The sequence below is a fragment of the Arvicanthis niloticus genome, chromosome 10, assembly GCF_011762505.2.
Source record: "Arvicanthis niloticus isolate mArvNil1 chromosome 10, mArvNil1.pat.X, whole genome shotgun sequence".
Classification (NCBI taxonomy): domain Eukaryota; kingdom Metazoa; phylum Chordata; class Mammalia; order Rodentia; family Muridae; genus Arvicanthis; species Arvicanthis niloticus.
The window spans coordinates 48,337,469-48,363,892 of NC_047667.1; the positions used below are offsets into that span (position 1 = coordinate 48,337,469).

At 37.3% G+C, this 26,424-nt stretch overlaps 1 long non-coding RNA gene across 1 annotated transcript in view; it reads right to left on the reverse strand.

The window, feature by feature from the left end:
* LOC143443708 (uncharacterized) overlaps nt 1–22,682 on the reverse strand; it is a 151,316-nt gene extending 128,634 nt beyond the window's left edge. Inside the window, exons 1-2 of the long non-coding RNA XR_013112909.1 lie at nt 22,586–22,682; nt 2,031–2,103 (exon numbers count right to left, since the gene is read on the reverse strand). This is a non-coding gene — a long non-coding RNA (uncharacterized LOC143443708). The remainder of the gene's footprint in view (nt 1–2,030; nt 2,104–22,585) is intronic.
* Nucleotides 22,683–26,424: the final 3,742 nt, after the last annotated feature.

A 26,424-nucleotide genomic window follows, 5' to 3' on the forward strand; every position in this document is an offset into this window, starting at 1 on the left:
CTGAGGACTTGGAGTCAGACATCTGAAGGAGTTTAAAGTTAATCTCCAGTGTTGCAGTGTGTGCAGATACAATAATTACTTTTTGTTCTTTGCTTATGTACTTTGCACTGCAGAACTGGAAGACTCTGTAGCAGGCCATCCCTGACAGTCTTTAGGGTAGAGTCTCCTAAGATGTCTTATGCTTCATAATTGGGCCTAAGAAATGGTCAGTTACTGGTTTTCCTTTAATGGGGGAAGGGAAGGTAACACACATGCCATGGCACACAATGTAGAGGACACCTACATTGGAGGATAGCACTGTGCAGTTGGGGACTGAACTCAGGTTCCTAAGCCTGCATAGTATGTTCCGTTACCCATAGAGCCACACCACCAAACCCAAGTACTAGATGTTTGTTGTTAGATTTCTAGTTGATTGAATGGACAGGAACAAAGTGAGTTATTTCCCTTGCCAGTTCTTATGAGAGTTCTTGCTTTTTAAATGGAAAATTGATTATCTTCTAGTGGAAGATGATGACTTCAGAACTTTCTATTCTGTTTGCTTCAGTGATGAAAATGACTGATTCATTAGTTTTCATGCTCTGAAGTTATTTGTTGCATGGGAGAACTTCCTCTTTTCACAGGAATGGAGAGCATAAAACACTCACTAGAATTTATTTCCAATGTCTTTGTAATAGTCTTCTCGTGGTTCTGCAGTACAATTCCATAGACTGTGGGCTATTAGAAACAGAAGTTTATTTTGCATAGTCTGGCATTTGGGAAACATAAAAGCAAGGAGGCAGTGCCTTGTGCCTTACTTTACCCTCACCCAGCAGAAGAAGAGAAGACAGGAGAGAGCAACTCTATCCCCTATTGTGTCCCTATTCTAGCTTAATCTAGAATAAGTATTGCTGGGACCCTTATGGTTCCCATGCGCTCTCTAATCCTCAGCTGCCAACACACTGGAGCACTAGAGAATAAGTGTCTAGAGTTTGAAATTATTGTGGAGGGCACTTGTAGATGACAGTAAGTTTCTTAGTGTATCTTAAAAATCCATGACTCAGCAGTCCATCTTCTGAAATAATGGCTAACTATGGGAAATCTAAACCACATTTCCAGTTTTGGATGGCAAACCTTAACTTTACATCATGCATACAATAATGACTTGGTTATGATGGTCATAAGTTTGATGTGGGTACAATATCTTGGTTGATTTTTTTTTTTTTTTTTGCTTTTAGAAGTGTCTACAATGGAAATAGTTATAGCCATAAACATTATTCTTCATTGATAAACTTAGGGACTAGAAGTCCTAATACTGATCCAATTTTGGAACTGCCTTGCTAGAAACTGACAAAGTAATAAAAAGACAAAGCATTTAAAGAATGTTTCCAAAGATCAAATGGCCAGAAAGGGGATGCTGGTAGGTGGTCCTTGGTGCTTAGGCTTTGGAAATAGAGATGTAGACATTCTTTAGAGGCTTCCTGCTCACCTGAGCATTTTTGCCAACTTATTCCATACATCTGATTTATTCTGTCTTTTGTGGTTTTGTATCATTTTAAATTTCCACTGTTATAACCATATACTTTCCCTTACACAATTCAAACACTGCTAGAGTTTTCTACCTTAGAAAACATTATTTGACCCCACAGTAAATGTGTTGGGCTTTTGAACTCACTTTTCAGGCCTTTTATTATGACATTTTTTTCTTTCCACCAACACAATTTCATTTCCAGTGTTTAATTGGGTATGCACACAGGCATGACACAGGTTTAGATAAAGCCCTCATGTAGAACCATATTCTTCTTAGTAAAAAGCCAGTCCCATCCAGGAACCACCTATGTTACAACCTTTATATCAAATCTGGTATCTGAAGAAAATATACACATAGAATATGCTCATTTAAGTTATTAAGTATTTTATAGAAAGATTAAAAATTCAAGTCACTTATTATTTTTTGTTTGTTTGCTTATTTTTGTTTTTTTCTTTCCTATCTTTTAATCACACATGGAATCTATGCTTAACTTCTATCATCAAACTGAAAAAGTCAAGCTTACCTCTGACATTGCAAATAGCCTACTGTCATTTCTTCAGGATAAAGTAGATGATCAAAAGTTGCTCCTGTGTGACCTGGTGAAAAAAATAATATCAGAATAAGAAAAGGTATAATATCTTCCCAAGAGAGGAGAGAAAAAGCTTTAGAAATTCATAAAATGAGCCTGAGGTAATAACACAGTTGGCAAAGGTTTGCCTCACAAGCATGAGAACCCAAGCTTGATCCCTAGAATCCATGTAGAAAGCCTGTGTGGTAGCAATCACTTGTGACGTCAGTTATGGGGAGATATACAGGAGGATTCCCGAGGCTTTGCTGGCCATTCGGTTTAATCTAATTACTAAGCTAAAAGCCAATGAGAATGGCTTCAAAGGAACTGGATGACATTCCTGAGAATGTCACATGAAGTTGTCCTCTGGCTTCTACATATACTCACACACATATATACATATATATGCATATGTGTGTGTGTGTATACACATAAGAACATGCACACACACGGACACACACACACACACAGAGAGAGAGAGAGAGAGAGAGAGAGAGAGAGAGAGAGAGAGAGAGAGAGAGAAATCCACAAAGGTATCTGAAAAGTGTGGAGAAAAAGAAGTAAACCAAGGGGACACAGCCCTGTGGTAGGGAGGAGAACAGACACCTCATCTAAAAGCTATTCGAGCAGCATAGCTTTTAGATGAGGTGGGTTTTTTTTTTTTTTTCTGTTCTGAGAGGTAGTGGGGATTGAGGCCTCGAGAAGTAGGCTTTCCAATAAAATTCCTAAATAAAACTAGTGAATCTATCTCAGTAGATGTGCTTCTTGCAACACAGAAAACAAGCAACATGGAAAACCAAGGCAATTTGAGTCCTCCAAAAGATTGTAAGACCTCAACTATGGAATAAAAAAAAATATTGACATTGGTCAAATGCTGATTGAAGATTTTAAAACTTTACTGGTAAAAATTATAGATAACCTAAAAGACTATGAAAACTAGTAGATGGATTCCACTCAGAACCTGGTCAAGAAAACCAGAAACAGAAAGGGAAAAACTATCAGCAAATGGATTAGAAAAATAAGGAGTACAGATTAAAAAAAAATTAGCAGCCTGAAAAAATTCTGTAAGAACATTAAAATTTTGAAAAAAAAAATCTTAGAATTGAAAACCCATGAATAAATAGAGTACACAATAGAAAGTACCACCAAGAGAGCAATAGAACAGAAGAAAAAAATATGAACAATGGAGGACAAAGTCAACACATACTATAGTTGAACATGAATAAAGGAAGGAAGGAAGGAAGGAAGGAAGGAAGGAAGGAAGAAAGAAAGTAAGAAAGAAAGGAAGAAAGAAAGAACCATGGCCATACATTCAATCTCTAGAATAAAACCAGGGCTAGAGAATCCATGGGCTAGAAGGTGAACTGAGATGAAAAAATAAAGGTATAAAGGATCCATTTAGTGATGTGAAATCCAGATACTCCAAATCCAGAGAAAGAAATGGACAGACACTAAAGGCATTTAGAAACTCTAAATGGTCATGACTAGCACGAACCTTGCATGACATATGATATCCAAGGTACAAATATATGTATGAGAACAAAATAAAAAACCTATTAGGAAAAAGATGCTAACTCATATACAAAGGAAGACATTGAAATGTTACCATGCTTCTCATCAGCAACCCTAAAATCTAGGAAAAGAATGAGAAAAAAGATAATTTTCATGGCAAGGACACAGGACAGAATATATTTCATGAATGGGATGGGTGGACAAAGAGCTAGGAAGGAATCCATCATACCTAACACAATAAACAAGCGAGCCCTGATACCAGTATGGAAATTAACAATCCAATCAGCCAAAAAACCAACAATGAAGTTATAAAAACTGCTGAATGTCTCTCAATAATAATCTTAAAGGTAAATGCCTCAACTCACCAATAAAGAGATAGTATGGCTGATTAAACTGGAAAACTAGAGTTGCTGATAGTGTCTCAGATGGCCTATCTTGGTCTTTGAAGGATAATTTAAAAAGAGACATTAAAAATGTTTCTTTAGATGTGAACGTGACATAAAAATCAAAAGAAGAAAGAGTACTTCTATAAAGCAAGGTTTTGTTAAGTCCTAGCTAAATGTTACTTCATAGACTGACATTATAAGGAAACTTTCTTATGTTTCTGCTGTTACCAGGAAACTTTCTAACACCAAGGTTGGTTACATATTCTGCTATGTTCCATGCCTCTGGAAACCAATCACAACAGAAGTCAGGAGAACTGTTTTGTATAGTTACCTACAATAAGCTTGGACCTGAACCAACCACCCAGCAGGACTTCCTGTGCCTTCCATGCACATAAGCTTTTATGATATCAGCTGCCCCTGGGATAGATCCCAACACAAGAGAGACACTTGTACCAATATCAGAAACTATTTGGAATAAGACTTCCATTTTGAGTAGTAGTCTAGGAAAGTTCTGAGACCTCCTTGGAAATTGACATTCTACTTGGCAGAAAGAGTACATGGGTAACTGACATTCTGGCTGGCAAGTTAAGACATGAATGTTAGACAAGTACCAACCTGGTGGACAAGTTAGGACATGAATATTAGATAAGAAAAGTCCCCTGCCACAGTTGAATACCTCAGCCAGTAGGAGCCGGATAAATATACAACAATGACATGTTACTAAGGAAATCCCCTATCTGTAACTTTTGATAGGTGATATAACTTGGAACAGATGATTGTGAATTTTTGGGGCTTAAAAACCCTGTGGGATCTTAAGTCTGGGTCATGGTTCAGTTCCCAAATCTGGACTGTGGCCCTGGTTGACCAGTCCTGGGGTGTGTGCTTAATAAATTATCCCTGTCTGACTGAGATTGGTGTCTGTGTGGTTTGTGAGACAATTCCTGGACTCCAACAGTTTTCAATGATAATTTCACACTAGATAGGAAGATCTCAAGTAAACAACTTAAAATTATAATCGAGAAGTCTGAAAAAGAAAGCAAATTTATATTCAATAAAAGAAAGTAATAAAAGCCAGAGCAGAAATAAAGAACTAGAAAATTCTGAATATATCAGTAAATAATGATATTCCTTTGAAATTACAAAATAAACAAACATTTAAAAAATAGAGGGAAGACTCAAAATCAGAAGTGGAAATGGATATATAGATATGGTATAGATTTTACCATGGAAATAGAAAGGATTACAAAAGACTGTGAAAACTAACAGGTCAAACTGTAAAACTTAAAAAAATTATAAATTTTTACAAATACACATGAAGAAATAGAAAATGTGATCAGATGAATCATGTATAAAGACACTGAATCAATAATAAAAATTCCATTTAAAAACACTGAATTTGATTGCTTCATTGAGTGAATTATACCATTTCAGCAAGTAATACCAATTATTGTCAAATTTCTAAGAAATCTATAGAGAAGAAATACTCATAAGCTGATTTTATGAGGTGGACATACTCATAAACCAATTTTATGAGGTGGAAATATTCATGAACTGATTTTATGAGGTCTGCACTATCTGACACTAAATCCAGAAAATGACTCTATAAAAGAAAATAACATTACATAATTGTATTGCCAATAAATATAGATGAAAAAAAAACCTTAACAAAATGCTACCAAACTGAATTCAACATTGTATTAAAAGAATCATTCAGCATTTTCAGGTGGATTGATCTTCAACCTACAGTGGCATGAAAAATTTGGTGGCAATCACAAATCTAAGTAAATGCAAAAAGGAGCATTTAACAAAAATTAAACATCTCGTCATATTACATTTATATGTCCCAGAAAATTAAGGTGGGAAGGAATATGTTTCAATACAATAAAGGCCTTGTGTGACACAGTCACAGCAGCTTCATACCCAGTGGTGAAAGATTCAAAGAGCTTTTCCTTGACGATCAGGAACAAGAAAAAAGCAGGATGCCCTTTCTTGTATTCCTGTTGAACAGTGTTGGAAATCCTTGTCAACAGAGAAAGCAGAGGTAGACAGTAAAGGAGGAACTGGAATAGCCTGTTGCCAAATGACCATGATCATATAAAAAATCTTAGAAACTTCCTGAATTCAGTAAAATTACCAGATATGGAGCCAATGTTTAAAATTAACATTTTTTTTTCTGTAATTCAACTGTCTAAAAAGAAGTCATGAAAAAACTTCATTTTGTAATAAAAATAAAATACTTAGGGATAAATTTAATCAAGAAAGTGAAAGATCTATGTACTAAAAACAATAGTTATGAAAGAAATGGAAGGAGATAGTAAACAGGAAGATGGTCCATGTTCACAGGCTGGAAGAATAAACAATGCTAACTTGTTCTTATTATCCAAAGCAATCTACAGGTTCAATACAAACCCCACTAAATTCACACTAGTGTTTTCAATAGAAATAGAAATGTAATCCTAAAATTCATACAGGACCACAAATACTAAGAATATTCAAAAGATCTTTGCAAAAAGAAGAAAGCCTGAGGCATCATATAACCTAACTTCAAATTACATCTCCAAGCTTTAGTAATCCAAATAGCATGGAACTGGCAAGCTTATAAACACATAGATCAGTGGAACAAGAGAGCCTAGATCAAATTTATATCTACAATTACACGGTTTCCTGCAAAGAAAATAGGTACATGGCATGGAGAAAGATAGGTTGCTTGAAAAGGTGATGTTAAGATATCTGAATGAACCCATGTAGAAACTCAGAAGTAGAACCTTATTTTTGTACCTCATTAAAATACAAATTCAAAATATAGTTAAAATTTTAATTAAAAAAGCCTGTAAAGTTACTACAGGAAAACATGGGAAGAAAATTCCATGAAATTATTTGAGGAAAAAGCTTTATTTTGCTAACTCAGCAAAAGTGCCAAAAGCAAACATAGCCAAAATGAAATCCTCTCAAACTCACAGTTTCTGACAATAGAGGGAGCAACCAACAGGAAACAGTGCCTTCTTGGGAATCAGATGACAGCACACACATTTTGTCATCTGGTAGGACGGATGTCATTACACAGACGAACATTTTAAGTGCTGGTATTGAAGCAAGTAACTTAACTTTTGGCACACATTTGTAGAAATGTAAAATTTTACATTCACCCACTCACCATGGAAGTTCCCCCCAAAATGAAAGACAAAACTAACATATGATCTAGGAATCTCACCAAAAAGTTTATAACCCAAAGAAATAAAGTCAGTCCACACCTACTGCAGCAGTCTGCATGGTAGCTAACACATGGAATTAACCTAAGTACTCTTCAAGCAATGGATGAAGAACATGACACACATCTGCAATGAAATGTTATTCTGCCTGAAAGAAGGAAATACTGTGTTTCCAACAATGTAGATGGAGCCTGGCAGATACTACATTCAAAAAAAGCTGGATATAGAGAGATGCTGCATGGCCTCTACCTGTGACATCTTCAGAAACTGAGCTTCTTGAAGTAGTGAGCAGATGATGTCTTTAGGGAATAAAAGAAGGCAAGAAAGGAAATTTACTCCGTTAGCAGGAATAAGTTCAAGAGACACACAAGACAATATAGTTACCATTTACTGTATCCTTGAAAATTGCTTAGGAAGTAAATTTTAGATGCCCCCACACAAGTAAATCATAAGCATTTTCCCTATAAAGAAGACAGAATGTTCATCGTTTACAAACTTTCTGCTGTCAAATAAGAGTGACTGAGTCCCTTAAAGCACATTCCATAGATATAGAAAACATGGTTGTTTTATAGTGTTAAATGTGTTTTGAGTGACATTACAAAAAGAGAAGGTTTGTGTATACTTTCATGTTGCGCTTACTGGAGCCCGATGTTGGACGCCAAACTGTTGCGGCCCGTACTGCCCGTTCTGGTCCGAGGGTCAGGGTCTAGCAAGAGAGAGAGTGGGGATAAAGGGGAAGAGACGCAAAGAATGGAGACAAGACAGAGATTCTGATCAAGTCTCGTTTATTGAAGGGAATTCTGAGCTATTTATAGGCTTTTGCCACGTGCCTTGTAGGCGCGTGGATACCACGTGCCTTGCAGGTGTTGATATGACGTAAGCCTTACAGGCGTCTATAGCGTGGACAGCACGTGCACCACAATGCCTTGCAGGCGTGGATAGCACGTGCGCCTTATAAGCATGTATAGCGTAGATAGCACGTGGACAGCACGTGAACCACATGCCTTGCAAGCGTGACTACCACGTGCACCTTGCAGCTGGGGCCAGTAAACAGCAACACAAAATATGTGGGATATCAGAGTGTGCTTCAGCTGTTGTAGGCTATTGAAAACCAAATCTTTCCTCAGGGTATATGGTTCCAGATGGCTGCAAAGTTGATCTAGCCGCTTTCTACTAAAGTCGGCTCCCAACACTTTCAAGTAATTTAAATAATTTGTTTCATTGACACAATAAGTGTGAGAACCGGGGCATTATTCCAGAGTAGTTTATAATGGGAAGGTAGAACTAGGAAGTAGCTAGCCTGTGAAATGCTGCTCTTGATGTGTTAAAAATAATCAGGAAATAGGATTCCAATACCATATGAAGCTCAAGTTTTCCCCATGGGCTTAACACTAGAACTTTTGGGAAACACCTGTTTTCTATTTTGTCTTGCATATTACTTGTCCTTTTGGATATCAGCGACACTTTCTTCCCATGACAATAGTCCCAGGAGGACAAACATAATCAGCTGATTTATTAGGGTCATCATTGCATGTGTATTTTGATACTTTTTATTGTGTTTTGGGGAAATTGATGGCAAAATATGTTCTTTCTCTTCCTTTAGAGGCTCTAGAAGAAATTATGTCTGGAAAGATCTCACTTAGCAAAGTAATGAGCAACAGAACTGTATGATAGGCTATCTCACCTAAACCTTTCAACCATTATTTGCCAGTGGTTTGACCAACCTCAACACAAGGACTATGTGCTTGTCCTCAAACATATGGTCTATCAACACAGTTTCTGATACTGATGAGCTTTTCAGTCAAGATATAGAATATGCCTGAATTATGCTAAAATGAAAAGTTGGCATTTCTGTTTACAAATGCTTAGGGAGAGGAACAGTGAGTAAGGGTTGGCACTTCCAAAAGGGAAGTAGAAGTGACATGATAGAGTGCAGCATATGTAAGTAGTAGTGTGTACTGGTTGGTAGAGTATCTAGTATCGGGAAGCTTGGGATTCTGCTGTGTTCTGAAAGCCAACTGAGATGTTATAGTCATTGGTATTATGAATTTCTTTCCCCTTGATTCCAGCACCCTCTGTTTCTTCCTAGGCATAATGGCCAATTAACAAAGTGTGATATTGCTGGGCCCTATGTCATTCTAAACACTGGTACAACATTGGATAAGATTATAGTTAGCTCTTGAATTGATTATAGAAAAATACTGAGGCCTATGTAAACAAAAAAAGTAGAATTATAGCCTTGTTGGGGACACATGTAAACATCTGGGGCTCCTCTCTGTTACTTGGTAGTACCCTAGAGAAAGTCGTTTACTTGCCAGCTTTACTCTGGCTATTTTCCATGGGGATTTTCTTTAAAGACAGTGTGTAGGATCACACTTGACAGTTTTTGTGGTAGCACAGTCTCATTATAATCCTCCAGTTCCCCAGATGGTTTGAGAACATCATTGCCCCTTTGTTTCCCATGAAAATTCTGTGGATTTATCTATTACGTGTGTAGAAGCAGGGAGATGTGCTGAATTCTTAGCTAGTTATTTTATTCTATAATCAATGGGGAATGGAATAAATTTTAGAATAAATAAGGTCTCCTTGAATGTGGCAAAACTGTGCACCTTTATCAGCTCTGGAGTGGGTGAAGAAGAGCTAACCTGTCTTTTGTGCCTTCTAGCTCCATCTATGTCCTGTGCCACTCTTCATAAGCATAGATCTATGCTGGAGGCCAGCCCTAGCTGTTCTTCTTTCTTGTTCTTTGTTCTTCTTGATGCAGTGTTGGGGGGAGAGCATTGGTGGGGTAAATAAGACTTAGTCTTAGATATTTAGGGTTGCTGTATAATAATAAAACATTTACTTGTCTTAAGTCTAAATCACTTTGCCCCAGTAGCTGACCTGCCTTCTGTGAGTTCCTCTGAGGCAAAAAACTGCTTAGCACCTCATCATAAAACAGCAGGGGTTTAAAAAAATATAGCCTTTGTTTTATCTCCACAGGAACCGCATGGCTCTAACTCCCAGCCTGCTAGTTGAAGTTGCAGAAAAAAAGGAAAATTTTGAAAAGTGATTTTATCCTTTGTTTCTAAGTTCTAAAACATTTCCTACTTAAACTCTAAAAGAAAAACGGGGAAAGGGCGTCTAAGGAAAAGGGGAATAAGTGTTGTAAGAAAAAGGGGCAATAAGCAGTTAAGGAGATCTGGGCTAAAAAAAAGAGGGATAAGGAGTTCCCTCTTAGTCCTTAGCACTTATACATCTTTCAGAATACATGATCACATGGTAAAAAGTTTATCACAAGTTTACACATAAATTCAAGTCATAAATTGAATAAGAAGTTTACAACAGAGAATGTTTACATGAATATCCATTAGGAGTAATTATCTGACTAAACATCCATCATTTGTCACAGTGCTACAGGTTTATGGAAAATTAAAAACTATAATTCTTATGACTAAATAGTTAGTGAAACTTTGTACAGATAAACCCAGCCAATATTTTATCTTCTGTCCTAGCACCTATAGTAAATCCTTAGTTCCCATTTTATAACCTGGTTAATGGCTTTTACAACCTTGGAATGTGCTCTTAGTAGTAAAAGCCTGTTTGCTATCTCAGAAGCAATTAACCCATGACACATGAAGAATGAAGAATGGTAGAGTTCCCACTGCAGTTTTACCTATCAGAAAGAATTTAATAGCAGTCTCATTATAAAAGAGCTTAATAATTACTATAATTTTAGAAATTCTTATAGGATCATCATTAAGACTTAAGAGATCATCTATTTGTCTATATACCATCACTATAAGACAGCACATCTTAATTGTTCTGCAGACATCTGCTCAAAAGGGAGGGCTAATACCTAGTGATAGTTATATGCTTAACAATAAGAAGAAAAACATATTAATAGCAGGAATCTTTCCTAAAATGAAATTTTTCTGGGCCTTGCCTGCTGGAGCAAATCCATTGTAGATTTTAGTCCAAGGCAGACCCATCTCAGGAAGATTACCTGTTGGTTTTTCACTTCTATGATGGCTCCTGGCAGAGGCCATAGAAGAGAAGAGCCTCTAGTCATTACCCTTAAATCTCTCTAGGACAAGCACATCATGAAGAATGATGTGGGGAAGAAAGAACTTCTCTCCTGAACCATTTACTTCAGGTATCACCATCTTCTACTTTTAAAAGAAATGTCTTTAACTCTTCAGTAAACTTGCATTCTGTGACCAAAGGAGCTAAAAGCTACTTTGAGAAATACCTACTTAATCTAGACAGTTTATGTAGCCTAATAAACTGCTGTCTTTCCATATACTCGTCCCTTTATCTTTTGCCTCAGCAGCTGGACTCAACTCCGAGGTTTCACTCTCAGATCTGTGACACTCACAACCACTGCTATTCTGCTTCTCTGTAGCCCTCTTATCATCATTAGCTGTTATCATCAATAAAGACTGTATTTCCATGTCCATGGACTCACTTCTGAATCCTTGTGAACTCTGCTGTATAGTCTTTTCCTTTTACAACCACTCTATAAACCACATATATATTCTTAGATGGATGTCTTCACTGGATGATGTGAAGTGTGTGATCTGAGAATTAATGTTGGTAATTAAGACTGGAATAGAAGAATGCATGCTCTACTCAGCCAGCTTTACCAAGGAAAGCAGAAGTATCTGGCAAGTGGTTGCCATTGAAACCACTATCCCTTGTAAACTCACTGTTACTTAATACATTCTGACATTGTAGAAAGAGAAACACATGTTTGTCTATTTTTTGAAATAAAACACTCATCACAGTAACATGATGTCTTGTCTAAAAAATCTTTCAATCTAGTCAGATAAATATATATATATTCCTTCCAGATTATGCCAGGGCACTGAAGCAGATCAGAATTTTAATGGGTCAGTGTGTATTTTCCTGGAAAGATACCTTACTGAGAAAGACAATTCTCTCTGCCTCTTTCACTGAGGGTATATTGAAAGAGAGCTAAGATTACTGCTGGAAGGACTGAATGCTGGTTTTGCTATCTTGAAACAGTGAAATCTTCACTAGAAAGCAGCCTCCTTGTGAGCCCTGATGCCAGAGCAACTCAGGGCCTGCACAGGCATCTAGCGGTACCTTTCCCATCAGCCACATGCTTGGCAGGCTCCTGCTCTTCTAGCTGTGAACATCTTTTCCTGATGATGGTGGTTTGGGGTTGGAGTGAGAGAGGAGTACAGGATGGTGAAAGCATTCTTTGTCAGGGCTCTCTCTATAATGCTAAAACTAAGAAGAAAAACATAGCAACTGGCTCTTACTGCTTCCCTTCTGGTTTCATGAAGCTCCCCAAAAAGAACCCTCAACTAATAACAAGGAAGATCCTTGGGATTCTCAGATGCATGGCAATGAATAATGAAGGGTGGCTAGAGCTAGAACAAAATGTAACTTGAATTCCTAAAGCTTTTTTTTTTTCCATAAGAAAATGTTCTTGAGTTCTTTGCTTTCTGTTTTATGTCTACTCTTTTCAGTGCCTCTCCTTACCACCTCTTCTCTAAATCTGGAAACTGCCAAGACTCACATGAATCCTCTTCCCCATGTTCTTTTTATTGGACGATTATTGTCCACCTCTGACTCCTTTATCTCTGGATTCTCATTAGATGCTTACATTACTACTTAGATATGACATTTTCTTTAACTGTTTTAGATAGCTTCATTTCATTTTCTGGAATTCACAAAAGGAGTCTAAGCCACAGAATTCTTTTCTGGTCATAGAATAGTCATAATGTACATATTGTTGGTCCAAATAGATGCTTTCTTGATTGACTCTGGAGGGACCTATATAATTAGAAAACTAGAATGGGGTGGTGTCTCAGGACTTATTGAAGATACAAAGATAACTATGATTTGGGTAGGTAGGGGTGGAATGTTCAAGGGGTTACCTGCTTACTATGTGTATACATCCCAGATTACTTAGAGATATTTTGGTAAAGCTCTATTCCATGATATTCAAGAGGAATAGACCTACTCTGAAAGTCAGACAGAAGATCAAGGTGATTTCCCAGGGTTTAGTTAGAGAAAGGTTGGCCAGCAAAACATGCTGTCACTCCTTTCTCACTCAGCCTTGACCTTACATGGCCCAATTTCATCCTTTGCCTTCATTAGCTAGATCTTGTAGCTACAATACTAGAATTTATGAGTTAAGTATGCTTTGTTCATATGAATACTGGCACATCTTGCCAGGGAATGGTGTGTGTTTTCTATCTTTCACTGTCTACAATGCACTTGTGATGTTATTGTAATTTCCTAGGCCCATCTGAGAAAAGAAGCTCTGGGTGTCCTTGGTACATTATGCTGCAATTTTTGATCATGAGATTCTCAAAGTTCCAAAATACACAAATCATCAGACAAGCTGGAACTCACATCTGGAAAATAATAAACCACTTTGGTTTATGCTGGGAGCAGTATCAGAGATGAGAGTGTGAGACCATATGGATTAACACTCCTGTTTTCTAATCAATACAAAAAGCCACCTGTAGCAAAAGTCGGAAGGATGATCTACAAATTCCTTCTTATTTCCTAAGTAATCCTGGTGGAGTTCAAAAGTAGCAACACTAGAAGTTGTACGAGCCAGAGTACTGTCAGGCTTAGGATTTACCAAGATCTCGTGACACTGTGTGGGGCTTTCTGTTACAGCATCTGCAAGCAGTTTCATTCAGTTGGACAAAATACAATCCTAGACTCTGACAACATTTCCAAAAAAAGAGTCCCTTATAACAATAAAAATAATAGCAATTAATTGAAGATTTATATTGATAGGTGCTGACTTTAGCACATGATAGATTAATCTTCACAATGGATCTACAAGATAAATAATATTGGTAGTATCCTGGAGAGGCATGGAATGGGTAAAGGGCATGTCAAGGTCGGCTTTAGGCTACAAAGCCTTCTCAAATAAATGAAATAAACATATAGTTGCTGGGCTTCTAGAAGCTAGATCCTGTATCTGAGACCCTGTATAGTATATGCTTGAGAAGATTAATTAATAATGTCTTGTGACAGGTTGATGAGGATCTCCTCTTCCCATGTGCTCTGCTGGTTTCTTAACTATGGTGGAGGGATTTTTAGGAGCTCATACCAAGAAGCTTGTCATTGGTTTCAGAGGGCAGCAAAGCCACTTACCACCTTCTCCCATATTCCCTTCTTGAAAGAGTTCAGAGAAGGAGAGAGCTGGAGTTATGCAGCTTCCAGCTGTAGTTAAACTGTCTGCAGTAGGGGCCTTTATGCTGGAGCATGTCATGTGTTCACACTCAGGAAACAGTGAAGCCAACATTGTTGTTTTGTGGTGCTGTACTAAATCCCAAGGATGGGCTATCCACAGTTAGAGTATATCTTCCTACTTCTCTCAGCTTAGACTAGAAGTTGTTTTGGCGATACATTCAGAGGTTGTTTCCTAGGTGATTCTAGAGTCTATCGGTTTGACAATCAATGTTAACTGTCACAACCTCACCCTACTCTTTACCTTGTTTGAAGTAAAAGCAATATACAGCAAGCCAGTAGCCAACATCAAACCAAATGGAGAGAATCTTGAAGCAATCCCACTAAGATCTGGGACTAGACAAAGCTGCCCACTCTCACCTTACCTATTTAATATAGTACTGGAAGTCCTAGCCAGAGCAATTAGACAGCAAAAGGAAGTCAAAGGGATACAAATAGGAAAGAAAGAAGTCAAAATTCAATTATTTGCAGATGATATGATAGTATACTTAAGTGACCCTAAAACTTCCACCAGAGAACTCCTAAACCTGATAAACAACTTTAGCAAAGTGGCTGGATATAAAATCAACTCAAACAAATCAGTAGCCTTCCTCTACTCAAAGGATAAACAGGCTGAGAAAGAAATTAGGGAAATGACACCCTTCACAATAGCCACAAATAAAATAAAATATCTTGGAGTGAATCTAACTAAGCAAGTGAAAGATCTGTATGACAAGAACTTCAAGTCTCTGAAGAAAGAAATCAAAGAAGATCTTAGAAGATGGAAACATGTCCCATGCTCCTGGATTGGCAGGATTAACTTAGTAAAAATGGCCATCCTGCCAAAAGCAATCTATAGATTCAACACAATCCCTATCAAAATTCCAAATCAATTCTTCATAGAGATAGAAAGAGCAATTTACAAATTCATTTGGAATAACAAAAAACCTAGGATAGGGAGAACTATTCTCAACAATAAAAGAATTTCTGGGGGAATCACCATCCCTGACCTCAAACTGTACTACAGAGCAGTAGTGATAAAAACTGCATGGTATTGGTACAGAGACAGGCAGGAAGATCAATGGAATAGAATTGAAAATCCAGAAATGAACCCGCACACCTATGGTCACTTGATCTTTGACAAGAGAGCTAAAACCATCCAGTGGAAAAAGTTCTGCCTTTTCAACAAGTGGTGCTGGCTCAACTGGAGGTCAGCATGTAGAAGAATGCAAATTAATCCATTCTTATCCCCTTGTACAAAGCTCAACTCCAAGTGGATAAAGGACCTTCACATAAAGCCAGATACACTGAAACTAATAGAAGAGAAGTTGGGGAAGACCCTCGAATACCTAGGCACAGGGGAAAAGTTCCTGAACAGAACACCAATGGCTTATGCTCTAAGATCAAGCATTGACAAATGGGACCTCATCAAATTGCAAAGCTTCTGTAAGGCAAAGGACACTGTCAACAAGACAAAACAGCAACCAACAGATTGGGAAAAGCTCATTACCAATCCTAGATCTGATAGAGGGCTAATATAGAATATATACAAAGAACTCAAGAAATTAGATGCCAAACAACAAAATAACCCCATTAAAAATGGGGTACAGAGCTAAACAAAGAATTCTCAACTGAGGAAACACGAATGGCCGAGAAGCACCTTAAGAAACGCTCAACATCCTTAGTCATCAGGGAAATGAAAATCAAAACAACACTGAGATACCACTTCACACCAGTCAGAATAGCTAAGATCAAAAATTCAGGTGATAGTAGATGCTGGCAAGGATGTGAAGAAAGAGGAACACTCCTTCATTGTTGGTGGGGTTGCAAGCTGGTACAACCACTCTGGAAGTCAGTCTGGTGGTTCCTCAGAAAATTGGACATAGCACTACCTGAAGACCTAGCTATACCACTCCTGGGGATATACCCAGAAAATGCCCCAACATATAACAAAGACATATGCTCCACTATGTTCATAGCAGCCTTATTTATAATAGCCAGAAGATGGAAAGAACCCAGATGCCCTTCAACAGACGAATGGATACAAAAAATGTGGTACATTTACACAATGGAATATTACTCAGCTATTAAAAATAATGAATTCGAGAAATTCTTAGGTAAATGGATGGAACTAGAAAATATCATCCTGAGTGAGGTAACCCAATCACAAAAGAAGATTTATCATTTAGGTGACTCTAGATCTTCTCAAGTTGACCATCATTAACAATTACAAGCACACTAGTTTTTGTCTTATTGAAGCTCAGCTAGAGTTACTATTATAAAGTTAGAATATAGGGTCAGAGATGAGCCAGGCTACAAGATCAAGTTGAGCTGAAGCTTCAAGTTCTGAGGCCATGAAGTTGATAGAAGCAAATGGAAAGATGGGGTCCCAATTAATGAATGGGTGGATGGATTGATAGGTAGAATGTCCAGATGAATGAATATGCAGACATATAGATGGCAATAGGCTGTTATCAGTAGTGGGGATTGAAGTACACTGTAGCCCTTGGGACAGTTGGAACTTTTCTGCCTATCAGTGTCAGGTGATAGAAGGGTGGGGCTATAAGTATCACAGCAGTAGATGCTTTCCTCTTTGTAGGCTTTATGTGAGGGAGTTGCAGACTTTCCTTGTCTGGTGTGTTAGACAAGTTCTTGGACCTAGTTTTCCAATTTGAATGTACTCATATGTTCTTACAGTCCTAATTTACTTTGATAAGTTTATAGGGTGGCACGATGTCTACTTTTAGGAATAAGCTATTTATCAGTCCTTGCCATATAAGGGGTGCTGAACAGATGGTGTTGTTTATATGTGAACAAGGTGCAGTGATTATATCTTCTTGCATTCACACTCAAAGTATAGTTAAATGTTGATTACAGAATGTCCTTATACCCACAAATAAGTATAGCCCCCAACCCCTCAGTAAGAAAATGTCTCCTGAAACAGGCAGAGACCATTACAGAAAGTTACAAACAATCAAAAATGTGGAGTTGTGAAGCCTGCTGCCAACAGATACCTCTACAAAAAACAACTGTTATGTGGACATCTATGTATAAATAGGACTCAGAAATCTGAGTATTAAAAGTTACACAAATAAATTTACTTCCCCACACAAAAGCTAAACAGAAAACAAAGAACAAAACAGCAACAACAAAAAGCCCATTCAAACTGAAAATAAAGTTAAGAAATTAAAAAAATTAGCCCAAACACTTTCTTTTCTCTATGTCCTGTACCCAATGGCTTCTTTAATCTTTCTATGAACGCTCATTCGCCACTGGTTTATCTAGGCCTTTGTGCTCTCCTATCTAGATTTTTATATTAGCTTCATAACTAAGAACCCATTTCTCCCAACACCTAGCCACTCTTTACGTTGATTCCATATGCTCTAGAAAGCACACTGTTTCGTTGCTTCAGACTCATTGAAGACTCTGTCATTATGCAGAAAACAAAGTCCGAAGTATAAAATACATTTTAACTCACGTGATTTTCTTTAGTCACAGTATTGGAAATTCCGTTTTGTATGGCTTGAGTAAGTCCCATGTATACAACTTGAGTGTCTAGGGACTGATCGAAAAAAAAAATCTCAGTTTTCTGGCAGAGGGTTTGAGTGATACCCTCCTCTCTTGTTCTTTCTCACTCTATCTTCAGATCACATTTTCCTTTTCCTCTGTTAGCTACATCAGGAAATTAACTTTTAGGCAGCTTTAGGAGGTAACTACATATAACTGAATAATCTATGTAGGTTATGAATTCAAAGAATAAAGATCTTTATCTCAGTTTCACTTGCCAACTCTTTTTTGTTTGTTTGTTTGTTTGTTGTTTTGTAGATCAGGCTGGCCTCGAACTCAGAAATCTGCCTGCCTCTGCCTCCCAAGTGCTGGGATTAAAGGCGTGCGCCACCACTGCTCGGCACTCACTTGCCAACTCTTAGGAAAGGCTCTGATAGTCTTTGTTCATGGTGTGAGCCTTTAACAAATAACTATAGAAAAGGAGTATACCCTTAGAATTGGAAGGTCGAGTTAGTGTTTACCCATGGAAGATTGTCATAAATGACAGTTCATCCAAGATCACAAAAAGTACGAAGTTGATATAAGATCACAGAAATAAAAGAAAACACAGTCCTGCTTTGAATTGAAGGGAAAGAGCTATAGGACAGATAAACAACATGAACATTCTGCCCACAGAATACTCTCCACACACATAGTCATAATTGCTCTGTCTCTCTCATGCTTACTCTGCTCCACTATGATTGGTTTTAGGTTTATGTGCCTTTTCTAGGGTCTTAGTTAGAGTTACTATTGCTATGATGAAATACCATGACCAAAAGCAAGTTAGGGAAGAAAGGGTTTATTTGGCTAATACTTCCACATTGTAACCCATCACTGAAGGAAGCAGGACAGGAACTTGGGCAGGACTGGAATCTAGAGGCAGGAGCTGATGCAGAGGTCAAGGAGTAGCTCTACTTACTGGATTACTCCTCATGGCTTACTCAGCCTGCTTCCTATAGAACTCAGGACCACCAGCCCAGGGACTGTATTCACAGTGGGCTGGGCCCTTCTCCATCAATCACTAATTAAGAAAATAACCCACAGCTTGATCTTTATGGAGACATTTTCTCAATTGAGATTCCTTCCTTTCAGATAACTCCAGATAGTGTCAAGTTGACATAAAAGTAGCTAGCACAATTTGTCTGCCTGAAATATATGACACCATGTTTTATTACTCTGTGAAAAGTCTCACTGGAATATCTTCATCAAAAGGTCATTGCCAACCTCCCTCTGACGTCTTCTTTTTCTACTGAACTTGTGAACAGCATATACTGCTTTATGAAGGTTTATCAAAATTTGGCTAACAATATACAGTTTTATCTAAGAAAAAGAAATGAAGAACAAAGAAAAAAGGAAGTAACTTCAGATGTTACTACAAGATGAGAATGAACAATGGAGATGGGGTGCTTTGTGTAGAATCAGGGGAGAGTAAGTGTTTCTTAAGCAGATTGATGAGTGTGGGAGTGAGACATGGGAGTAACTTTGCACATTTGACTCTTCACATGTTGAGCCGTTTAATTTTTCTCTTTGCTGTACCTCCTATTATGTGAAGCAAAGATGGGTTTTATTTTCTTTTGTTTTACATGGAGAATTAAAAACAAAGAAGACTTCAAACTAGCCATGAGATAAAAGTAAGCCTACTGCCATGCTTTGGAAGTTTACATTCCCTCCAAAACTAATACATCAGAATTTATTAAAGCATTAACAGTATAGGTTGGTAGAATTATGCCAAATACACTGCAAGTGTCTTTAGACTTTTCCCTAATTTTAATGACTACCACTGTAAATTTTAGGACATGAATCCAATGGTATTTGGCATGACACTCGAGATGGCTCCTTACTCTTTTTTTAAAACAATTATGAATATTTATTAAGCACCAAAAATATACAGTAATGGTTGCTACATAAAAAGCTTAATTATTGATATACTTTCTTGCCATTAAGCTTACAATCTAAAATAAAATACAAGAATATTGTCAGCCTATATCAAAGTTTTCTTAACTTGGAGTTGGCTGCTTTGGCAAATGGATGAGGCAAATAACCTATTTCAGGCAAAGTGTTAATAAGGCTTTGAACATGACACAAAAAATACTTTTTGTGTATCCATTTTCCATGTTATTTTAGGGTAACTGAGGACAAAAAGGGCACTTAGAAATCTCATAAGCACAATGAATTATTTCAGATTGTTCTCAGAAATTCAAACAGAGATGTTCACTGACAAATGCCAGCAGCCAGTGAAAACCCACAACTAATAGGAATTAGACAAAGTCTATCTTGGTCCTATTTAGATTTCTATCTTCTTCTACACTAAGAGATCTAATGATATACCCCACAGTGAAAAGCACCATCTCTATATGAATTACTATATAATTATGAGATTAAACTTACTGGAATATTCCTATCTGAAGAGAAGTGAGCAAAGACAGCAATGGGGACTCTGGCTAAGTGGTGTCACGTAAGCAAAGGCAGTCAGGCACAGGTCACGCACCTCTAAAATGATAGAGAAAGCACAGGAATGCCTGCTTTTCTGCTCCATACTTCCAGTGAGGTATGTAAGAGCTTAGCATCAAGGCCCTAGACTACAAATTCTATTTGTCTAAATGCATGTAGAATAGTTCATAAATACTTTTAAGGTAATCACTGCTAGTCATTCTTAGCTGACAAAGGCACACTGAAGAAATTTTGGTTCCTATTGTCAAAAGCAAGGAGAAATTTAAAATGCTAAACAAATGCAAAGCATGTATATTGTTAATCACTTATAATTCTCTTAATTCCAAAAGAATATTAGGAAATAAAATGATTGGCTACAAGTTAGTTATCCGAAAACAGAAATGTATTCCATAATGTGCATAACCAAGTATTCTAAAAATTCATGATTACAAACTTTTAATGGCAGAGTAACAGCATCCTGAGATATCCTCTGTGTGTGTGTGTGTGTGTGTGTGTGTGTGTACACGTCTGTTATTTCTGAATGTGCACATATATGTGTGTGTGTGGATGTGGAGGTTATGCTTAGAAGAATAATTGTGTAATATATTTTTAAAATGCTTCATTTTCCCAATATCATACTCTTAAACTCTGAACCTCCTTCCAATAATTTGAATAGGATAAAGAGCATCAATCCATTGTTCCAAATGCCTATCTAAATCCTCTTGTATATTCAACACATTACAGTTTTTGCTAAATGATTAATAAAAGTAGCTGTTTTAACTTCTTGTGTCAAAGCAATTACAAAAGCAGTGGTGCTAGCAATTAATGTAATTAACGCTGTTATACCAGCAATAATCAAGCCCACTATCCTCTTGCTTAGTGAGCGTATGAATTTAAAGAATGCTGCTGTGTTGATGCAGCAGAGACTGCTGATAAAATTACCCATGGCCTAAGGTCAGTATTTCTATTTTGATCAAGTTTCAAGAATGGCATATATAGCTTGATATTGCTAGCTCTTTTTTTCCCCCTGGGAATACTTTTATTTCTGCCTATCACATTAAATGTCTTTAACAATATCAATATATTGGCAGCCAAAGTACATGGCTTGAACCTGAAAATGGACCCAGACAGAGTTATTAAATTAACAGGCTGGTAAGCCAAGGACAGGTAAGATTCTGCACAGAGACTTACCAACTTAAGACATAAGTGCATTGCTTTTGATAATGCATATTCCATGATGGGTAAGGAAGGCATTCTTGGCAGAATGACCTAAGACAGTCTCAGTCTTGTTTATGAAATTAAAAAAGCGGGGGGGGGGGAGAGGCAGAGAGCCTTTGGGGCTACTTGGCAATAATCTGACATGGGCCAAGGACAAGGAAAGGGGCTGCTTGGCAGGAATATTACATTGACCATGGACAAGGAAGGACGCTTCAGGCAGAAATCTGACATTAGGCTAGAACAAAGAAGTAATTTCAGGTAGGAATCCTAATCTTAGGCTAGAACAAAGAAGTAATCTCAGGCAGGAACTTAAATATTAGGCTAGAACAAAGAAGTAATTTCAGACAGGATTCTAAATTTTAGGCTAGAACAAGGAAGTAGGCTTCAGACATGAAAATGACCTTGGGCTAGGACAGGGAAGTAGGCTCAGATACTTTGGTCATCCTGATTACAAACAGTGATCACAAGAGTGTTCACTTAATTGGGTTAATGCCTTGCTTTTTCTTTGACTATTTTTGTTTATTATCTTGCTTGTTCCTTGACTATTTGCATCTATTGTATTGTTAGTTCCTCAACCTAGAACTGACCTTAATACTTGCATGTAATTAAAATGGTATAAAAGCAAAAAGGAGGGGAGATGGGATAAGGGTTTCTAGGAAGGGGAAATGGGGAAAGGGGATGGCATCTGAAGTGTAAATAAATAAAATATCCAATTAATAAAAAGAAATATATATTATTTATCATAACCCATCCCCCCCCCCAAAAAAAAACCACCAAAGAGTATAGGTTATTTAGGTGGTGATAGACTTATGAGGCAGAGCCTTAGTAAATGGCACTAAGGTCTTTGGAAGTGGGTTTTCATGTAACATGAGACCCCCTTTCTTTTCTAACACACCAAGTTTGCAATGAAAACATACTGATGTGGAAGCATCAAGCAGAATTTACTAGACACTAATGTTGGAACATTTGTTATAGCAACACAGACAGAGTAGGCTAGGATGCTCACCTTTTATGTTTAGGCTCAAAATGACTTGAAGATCTTTTGAGGGTATTCTTGCAACTGAAACTCATTGGTACAAAGGGCTGGGAGAGACACCTACAATATAAATACAATATAAATAAATATATTTGGCTGGTCTTTTCTTTGATGAATAGCATCCATCCATCTCCTCTGACCCTATCTTTTCCACTCTCACACTTAGGGTACACTGCAACCACTTCAAGGAATAATGCCTAGAGTTCTTTTCACACCCTAGCAGGTCTAGGCAATTAGCATGATATGGATCTTTGAGGATTGAGTAATTTATCCTGGTATTCTTGCCTAAGCCTGGCTGGCCGTGACCTAAAGAAACTCTTTCCTCAGACTCACCCCACCCTTTAGTACTTCCTTGGTATTGAGTGAGTGGCATCACAAATATTGCTAGAGTGGATCAGAAGGGAGTTGAGACAAATTGACGCATAGAAAGTATTGGATTACAGGCAGCCCTGAGCTAAATATAGTCACTCCCAAACACACCTCCTCATCAATGTCATCACCATACTTCCCATGTTTTGAGGCAGATCAAAACACAGAAGAAGTCATATTTTTCAAATGGTCACAGAAGACATCACTTTTCTTTGCTTCCTCATGAATAGGGTTCAGGGGCTGGAGAGATGGCTTAGTGGCTAAGAGCACTGACTGCTCTTCCTAACGGTTCTGAGTTTGATTCCCAGCAACCACATGTTGACTCATAACCATTTGCGATGAATAGGGTTCAGACATGAGTTATGCTTATGACTTACTCCACCATGCTCTCCTGGAGCTAGAGTCTAGATGTTGAACTCCATTGTTAGAACTTTGGAAACAAAATGTGAACTACCTATAGGATTCTTTTTACAAAGAATTTTACAAAGAGGAGGCTGGAAATAGATGAAGTTGGTGTGACAGAAACCACCCACACATTTCTTGCTTTTCTTCAGCTTTGAGAGCACCAAGGTCATGTTGTATAGCTCTTTGTGCTACTAAATCATGAGCTGCAGATTTAGAAAACAATGGCTGTTGCTGATTATTCTTGATATAAATTAGCTCTCAGCAAACCAAAAACAAGGGAAGATTTTTAAGGTATCCTACATCTTGACCTAGGCCTTGTTAGTTAGCATGCTAAAATGCATCTGTGCCAGCCAGTTCTTGGAACAGAAAAGGAGAAAGCATAAACTCCAGCAAGTAAAAAAAAAAAAAAATATTAAGGCTTCTTCCTTCTTCTAGGCAATTTCCCATAAATTGCTTTCCATTAGTTCAAACTGAATGCACTAGCAATGGTCATGTCTCTGTTCTTCAGTGCCTTGAAGACAACATCAGTTCTCCCAGTCTTTCAGTAACTACAGAATGGATACAGTTTGTTATGGTACCACACAGGATCTTAGGTATACTTGTAGGATTCACATAAAATTTTAAATTGGGATTTGTACTTCCCTTTGGACAAAACAATATTATAGGTAAGACTGAAGGATAAGTTCAGCTATAAAGCACTGGCAAGCATATCCCAAACCTGTGTGTTCTCTATGTTAAAAATGAGGAGTGAAATCAACCTATCACTCAAAGAAACTTCAAGTGTCTGATAATGTGACAAGCACTATGGTAGGTCCTTAGGCTACTGAGCTATTTATTACTGCCCCTGAACTCATGGAGACAGACTCACCAAGAGTTAATGGCAATAAGAAAAGCATGCAGTGTCAGAGGTGGATAGAGTGGCAGAGACTCAGGGGTAAGCTTTATAAACATTTACAGAACAGAAAGTATTTGGGCCAATTTAGGAAAGACAAAGAAGCAATTTCAAGTAGGAATCTAAATCTTAGGCTAGAACAAAGAAGTAATTCAGGCAAGAATCTAAATCTTAGGATAGGACAAGGAAGTAGGCTTCAGACATGAAAATGACCTTGGGCTAGGACAGGGAAGTAGGCTCAGGTACTTTGGTCATCCTGATAAGCCCTTACAAACAGTGATCATGGTTTAATGCCTTGTTTTTTCTTTGACTATTTGTGTTTATTGTCTTGCTTGTTCCTTGACTATTTGCATCTATTGTATTGTTAGTCCCTCAACCTAGAACTGACCTTAATACATGCATGTAATCAAAATGGTATAAAAGCAAAAAGGAGGAGGGGAGATAGGATAGGGGGTTCTAGGGAGGGGAAATGGGGAAAGGAGATGGCATCTGTACTGTAAATAAATAAAATATCCAATAAAAAAGAGTAGAGATTCCCCAAGTAATCACATTATAAGGCAACTAAAGGGCATTGAGAACTTTCCAGGCTAGAGGGGGATTAGGGGTACCTCCATTTTTATTTTTCATGCAAATGCTCTTCTATTCACAATGTCTTTTTCAGAGCATTTTCTTTATGGGCAGATAACTGGAGCAAAGGAACTTTCAAATTAAAAAAATTTGAATTTGAAGACTTAACGATGATAAAGATACCAATTCAATAAATGTTTATCGATAAATTGAATTTAAATCCAGTGAAAGTTTAATCTGGATCTCTAAGAAACTAAGAAACAGTGTTCAAATAGCTTAGAAAGACTATAGTCTCCCATACAAGTATTAACCAGGCCTGATTCTCCTTAGCTTCTGAGATCAGACTATATCAGGTTTGTTCAGGGATATAATGTATGAGTAAAGAAAAAGAGTACAGTCACAAAATATCAGAGCAACCCTGTACAGTCAGCCTTCCACAAACTGTGGGTTTTATATCTAAAGTTTAACAACTGTGGACTGAGAATACCTTTAAAAATGTTTCATCTGTACTGAACATATGAGATTTTAATTGTAATGATGCCATAAACATAATATGCCAACTACTTAGATACTCAGTAGGTTTTATAGGTGATTTAGAGATTGTTTAAAATAAGGATGTATGTGGCTTATATGTACATACATTTTTTTCATATAAAACAATTGATATATATATGATAGCATTAATACATAATATAATACATGGTATAATAAATTTTATAATACACAAATATATGTCTGGTTTATCTAATATATAAAAATATATGTATGTACATATGTGTGTGTGTGAAGATGGAGGAATTTCTGCCACAAAATAAGAGTATAGAATAAAATGAAAATTAAAGTTTCAATTTTATATATTCTCATGTATATTTTTCACATGTTTAATAGGTTTCTTCAAACTCTGTTTACTTAGCTTATATAACTTACTTAATGGTCAAATCCGAAAGGAAACAGGAAAAGATAATAAGTAAGCTCAAAACTCATTATTTAAGTATTATTAGTATAATTAAAATAGAATGTGATTATTGTAGATATTCAAGGAAAAACAAATCTAAGGGTAGGATTAAAGCATAAGTTTTATACATCCACAAAATAAGGCGATTTCTAGGCAAATAGTTTAGTTTACTTCCAGTCATAGAACTTGGTGACCATCATGGAGACTAAACAAGCCAGACAGACTAAATTTCAGGATTCATGGACTAGTCTGTTGTCAGTCAGGAGCATCCTTGGAGTGCTCTGAAGGCAACTGGGAAATTCCTGGTGGAGCATGACCTCTATCTCTGCTGAATGGACACGGTATCTCGTTTTTCATTTTTGACACCAAAGCAAAGGAATCTGACTTTTATCAGTTTAAAATTATACACACGACACACAAATTGTTCCACAGTGAATTTTGCAAGCAAATAGCAGCTGCTTCCAGCCTCCCTAACCGGACACTGACTGACAGCCAAGCAGATGGGTTGATCTCTTAGGAAATGTCACAAACAGGAAAACACAAACACCTGTCTCCCAGGAACTTCCACTTCCATTCTGGTATTTATTTAATGTCTTGATTAAAACTATGGCCACATGAAAC